Genomic DNA, 5,559 nt, shown 5'->3' with positions numbered 1-5,559 from the left:
AAGGAGACATGTCTGGACCAGCGTCTGAGGAAATCCACATACTTCTTTTTCTTTCTCTTTAGCTCTCTGTCTCTCTCTCTCATTTTAAGGAAACAAGCAAAAGGTCTTCCTAGCTATTAGGTCCAAAAATGCCATTGATGGTCCTGTCTGATCTGGAGTCTGTTTGCTACCTGCTCCAAAAGGAAAATGGTACAGTCACTTTTAATGACCCCTTCCTGTTCTGGGGCACCTGGGTGACTCAGTCAGTTGAGCATCTGCCTTCCGCGAAGGTCATGATCTCACAGTTCATGAGTTTGAGCCCCGCGTTGGGCTCTGTGCTGACAGCTCAGAGCGTGGCGCCACCTTTGGATTCTGAGTCTCCCTCTCTCTTTGACCCCACCTGGTTCACACTCTGTCTCTCTCTCTCAAAAATAAACATTAAAAAATTTAACTACTCCTTCCTGTTCTTAGGAAATTCTCCAATTTGGTGACAGCCTTAATTAGATGCATATGCAGCTCCTTCAAAGCTCTCTTTTAGTTCTGGATTTGCAGGATCACATCATTCAGGAGCGTCATCAGGAATATTTGTATCTCATTAGACCAACTGCTGAGGTGAGGTTTGCCAGGTGTCAGATTAATGCCAGAGTCAACATTAACCATACTCACCTTGCAGATACCTCCAGTGAGTTCTTCCTTTTGGGAGCTGGTACTCCAGCTGGTTGGAGCTGGCTTTAAAAGTGTGGGTTGATGACAGGGATTTAAATGTGGTTTTTGTACCAATCAGGGACTCTGAATGGAAGCTTGCTCATCTCCTGCTGACTCCTGCCCAAAGTAAAACTTGTTTTGCTTGTCTACAACCTAAGTAGGTATCCTAAATTGTAAGTGCTTGCGCTGTCGTCCAAAGTCATCCTAAGTTTTTGTTCCTCTTTATCTTTCTGTTGAACTTTGAGAACTTACAATACATTTCTTCTAAGCCACGATCCAAACAAATCAGATAAAGGTTTTTCTTTTTTCTGTATGAAATACACAAGGTACCAAAAATTTGGTCGGAACACATAGTATATGTTTATTTCTTTATTTTCTGACATCCCCGCTATTACTCTAGTTCCATGAAATGAGAGAATTGGTGTTCGCTGCTATATTCCCCACTGCCTAAGCAGCATTTGGCACATAGAAAATACTCAATGACATTTGTAAGATGAACAAAGTGAATGAATGAGTTCAGAACAAGGCATGTTGAGACTCATGTGCTGCCAAAGGAACGGCTAATTTCATTTCTTTTATTTAATGAAATAATTTGTAATGGGAGAAACGACACAAAAAGGGATAGGATTTTTTTTAGATAAATAATCTACCGTCTCTACATTGCATTCGCCTTATGAAATCCAATGTAATATATTTTTCTACTCTTTTCATATGTTTGCAATGATATATTAAAGTATGTAGAGATAGGTTTTCTTCCTTCTTTCCTTTCTTCCCCCATCTTCCCCTCTCCCTACTTTTTTCTCTTCCAATAATTTTTTAAATGTTTATTTATTTCCAAGATAGGAGGAAGGGCAGAAAGGGAGAGCGAGAATCCCAAGCAGGCTCCACACTGTTAGCACAGAGTCCATCTCCAGGTTCAAACTCACCAACTGTGAGATCCTGATCTGAGCCGAAATCAGGAGTTGGACACTTAACTGACTGAACCACCCAGGCGCCACTCTCTCTTTATAACATTTACTCTGAAGTACCTTTCTTGCACTTTTGTTAAGACAGATTTCACTCCAGTGCAATAGAAATAGAGCTAACATTGGTTTAAGGACTGAACAGAGAAATAATTAAATTAATGTAATGATTCTTCTTTTGATGGACATTCAGGTTGTATTTCAATTCCTGTCACTGTAAATAATGCTTATGTAAATATCTTTGTAAACAGATATTTACAGAGAACTGAATTTCCATCTGTCAGTTATAGTTACCAGAATGGAATTTCTGGGTCGAAACTATGCATATTAAACATACATATGCACATACAATAGACAAACTCACTAAATATTTTTTAATGTTTATTTATTTATTTTTGAAAGAGAGAGAGCACTTTCAAAAGGGAGAGGGGCAGAGAGAGAGAGGGAAACAGAGACTCTCAAGCAGGCTCCCCACTATCTGTGTAAAGCTCAATGCAGGGTTCATACTCATAGACAGTGAGATCATGACCTGAGTCAAAATCAAGAGTCAGACCCTAAATGGACTGAGCCACCTAGGCACCCCTTGCTGTAAATATTTTTATGAACTTTATTGTTTTACTTCTAAGTTTGTCTATGCCATTTTGGGGAGATAAGTCTCTATGGGTCTCTTGACTTTCTACCTGCCTCCTGAGCAGAGGCACTGACTGCCTGTGTCCTGCACTATCCTCACCAGGATGTTGGTACAGAAGACAGCATTCCAGAGATAGTACTCCACACTGGAGAAAAAGGTACACATGCTTATTGTCCATCATAAATAACTCAGGGTCTCTAAGTTCCGGGTACCTCTCCCACAATGCTTGCAAATGTCATCTGACATTACCCACTTTGATAAGTGGGAATTGGGGCTCTGGAAATAGGTAAAAGAAAATATCAATACTCTGGCTACTGCTATTCCTTTGCGCAATGAAGTGTTTGTCTCTGAAGCAGGAAATGTATCTTCTGTGAGTATCCGTAAAATGGTGGCAGGCTAATGTGTTAGCTTGCAAGTTGGTAAAGTGTCAAATACTTCATGGTTCTAAATAGCTACACACAGGTTACAAAAATTGATAGTGCAATATATATATAGTTAAGCTTTCTGGGTGTCATGTCTCATTTTTTAATGTTTATTTAGTTACTTATGAGAAACAGAGAGCATGAGCAGGGCAAGGACAGAGAGAGAGAAGGAAACACAGAATCTGAAGGAGGCTTAATGCAGGGCTTGAACCCACTGACCATGTGATCATGACCTGAGCCAGAGTTAGACACTTAACTGACTGAGCCACCCAGGTGCCTCATATCATGTCTCATTTTGATGGTCTTCATGCTCACAGTGGATATAAACACTCTCATAAATCTTCTCCTAATATTTTTTACATTTAACATTCAAAATAGATTACATTTTTGTTCCTGTAGAAGAGCCTTAGCATTTTCTTCCACAGGCCAAGAATCTTTATTTAATAAATCATCCTTTACCCATTGAATGAAAAGTTTATTCTCATTGTACACAAACTCCCATATATACTCGAATCTATTTGGGAATATTTTAGGTTCCACCCACTCACTTATTTACATTCTTGTGGAAACAGAATAATCTTTTTATTATAGCAGCTCTGTGTACATTTTAACTTTTGTTAAGTCATGACTATTTTTGCCATTTTTATTTAAGATTTTTCATATTCTTTGGGGTGCCTGGGTGGCTCAGCCAGGTAAGCATATGACTCTAGATTTCAGCTCAGGTCATGATCTCATGGCTCATGAGACTGAGTCCCACATTGGGCTCTGTGCTGATAGCACTGAGCCTGCTTGGGACTCTCTCTCCCCCTCTCTCTGTTCCTCCCCACTCACCCACTCTCTCTCACAATAAATAACACTTTAAAAAAAAAAGGTTTTAGTACTTATAAGCATTTATCCTACTGTGTGAGTTGTTTAATATAATTTTTTAACTATTTCAAAATAAATCCATTGAAATGCTGAGTGGAAGTGCATTGATTTATGTAATATGTTTGTAATGATTGCTATTTTGTGATGTAGATATTTTTATCCAGACATATACTATTTGTTTGGGTCTTATTAAGTCCTTTAAAAATCTTTATACTCTCTTTATATAATTAAGGGCTTTTTTCTAGGTGTTTTATGCTTTTTTTCTTTGGATCAGGATATATACAGACACATACACAAATTATTTTCTCCCCAAAATAATCTGCACTAACTAGATACTAGTTTGCACGAAAGCCATATAATTTATATATATACATATATATATAATTTAGTGCTTTTACCAATTCCCAATTGCCTAAGTGCTCTCAACAAAGCCTCTTGAGATTTCAAGTATAATTACATTGTCAGTAAATGCAATTTTTTAAATTCTTTTCAATATAGGTTTTTCAAGGACTTAAAAAATATTTTGCCTAAAAAATTGTTTTGCCTGATTACATTAAATATAATTGTCAAAAATGTACTGAATAATAGTATTGATAAGTATATATCTCTATATTATTCATAGTTTTATTGAAAATTGATTTCATTTTTAAATAATAAGAGTAGGTATTTATAGAAATAATTTTACCTTAAATAATTTCCTTCTCTTCTATAAGTATTTATGAGGAATGATGAATCATAGCAGTGCCTCTAATGTTACATAATATATGACAGTGGTACCTTCTGATATAATTACATAATTCTAATTAAACGTTTTTTGATATAGTATATTTGCCTTAATAATGTTGAACTATGCTTGCATTCCTGAATTACATTTCAGTAACTAAGAGATTATTATTTTATTATTCTCTTAAACCTGGCTGGATTGGATAAGCTAACATTTTATTTAAATTTTCATATCAATATTCATAAGTGAAAATAACCTTCAGTTTTCTTGGGGGAGGTACTATTTCTATAGAATCTTGGCATTAAACTTCTGCTGATCCCTTAAAGTGAGTCAAGAAGCTTCCCCCCCTTTTTTTTTTTAATATCACATAGATTATTTAAGTAAAACAGAAATTGCATTTTAAAAATGTTTTGTTAAGGGCACCTGGGTGGCTCAGTCGGTTAAGCTGTCTGACTAGCTCAGGTCATAACCTCCTGGTTTGTGAATGTGAGCCCTGCCTTGGACTCTGTGCTGACAGCTCAGAGCCTGGAGCTTGCTTTGGATTCTGTGTCTCCCTCTCTCTCTGTCCCTCCCCCGCTTACGCACTCACACACACTCTCTCTCAAAAAAATAAATGTTAAAAATTATAAATACATACATAAATATGTTTAGTTAAAATTCAACCATAAAATCATTTCAGTCTATTGCTTCAAAAAGTTGAGATTTCTAATTTCCTTTCTAGTACCTCCTATGGCTCTGGTTTGTTTGGTGTTGGCAGCTGATAATTCAAAGGCTTTAACACCTATGGCATAAAATAAAGCTCTCAGAAGCTTTCTTCAAGAAAACTGGTAAAATAAATGTCTGGGAAGAGCAAAGTCCCACCGGAAAACCACTGGAGAGTTACTTCACTCACACTGCAAAGAACCATCTTTCAGGGTGCCTGGGGGGCTCAGTCGGTTAAGCGTCTGACTCTTGGTTCCAGCTCAGGCCATGGTCCCACAGCCATAGGATGCAGCCCAACACAGGGCTTTGCACTTTCAACGCTTGGGATTCTCTCTTGCTCTATGATCTCATGGTCCATGAGTTCGAGCCCCGCATCGGGCTCTGTGCTGACAGCTCAGAGCCTGGAGCCTGCTTCAGATTCTGTGTCTCCTCCTTTCTCTGTGCTCTTCCTCCACTCACCCTCTGACTATCTGTCTCTCTCTCAAAAATAAACATCAACAAAATTTTTTTAGTAAAAATAAACAAAGGTCAGAAAACAAATTTGTCATTTCCTTCACAGACATCAGT

Source organism: Hyaena hyaena, unplaced genomic scaffold (assembly GCF_003009895.1).
Source record: "Hyaena hyaena isolate Hyena2069 unplaced genomic scaffold, ASM300989v1 scaffold_499, whole genome shotgun sequence".
In the NCBI taxonomy this organism is placed as follows: domain Eukaryota; kingdom Metazoa; phylum Chordata; class Mammalia; order Carnivora; family Hyaenidae; genus Hyaena; species Hyaena hyaena.
This window is presented reverse-complemented; position numbering follows the sequence as displayed.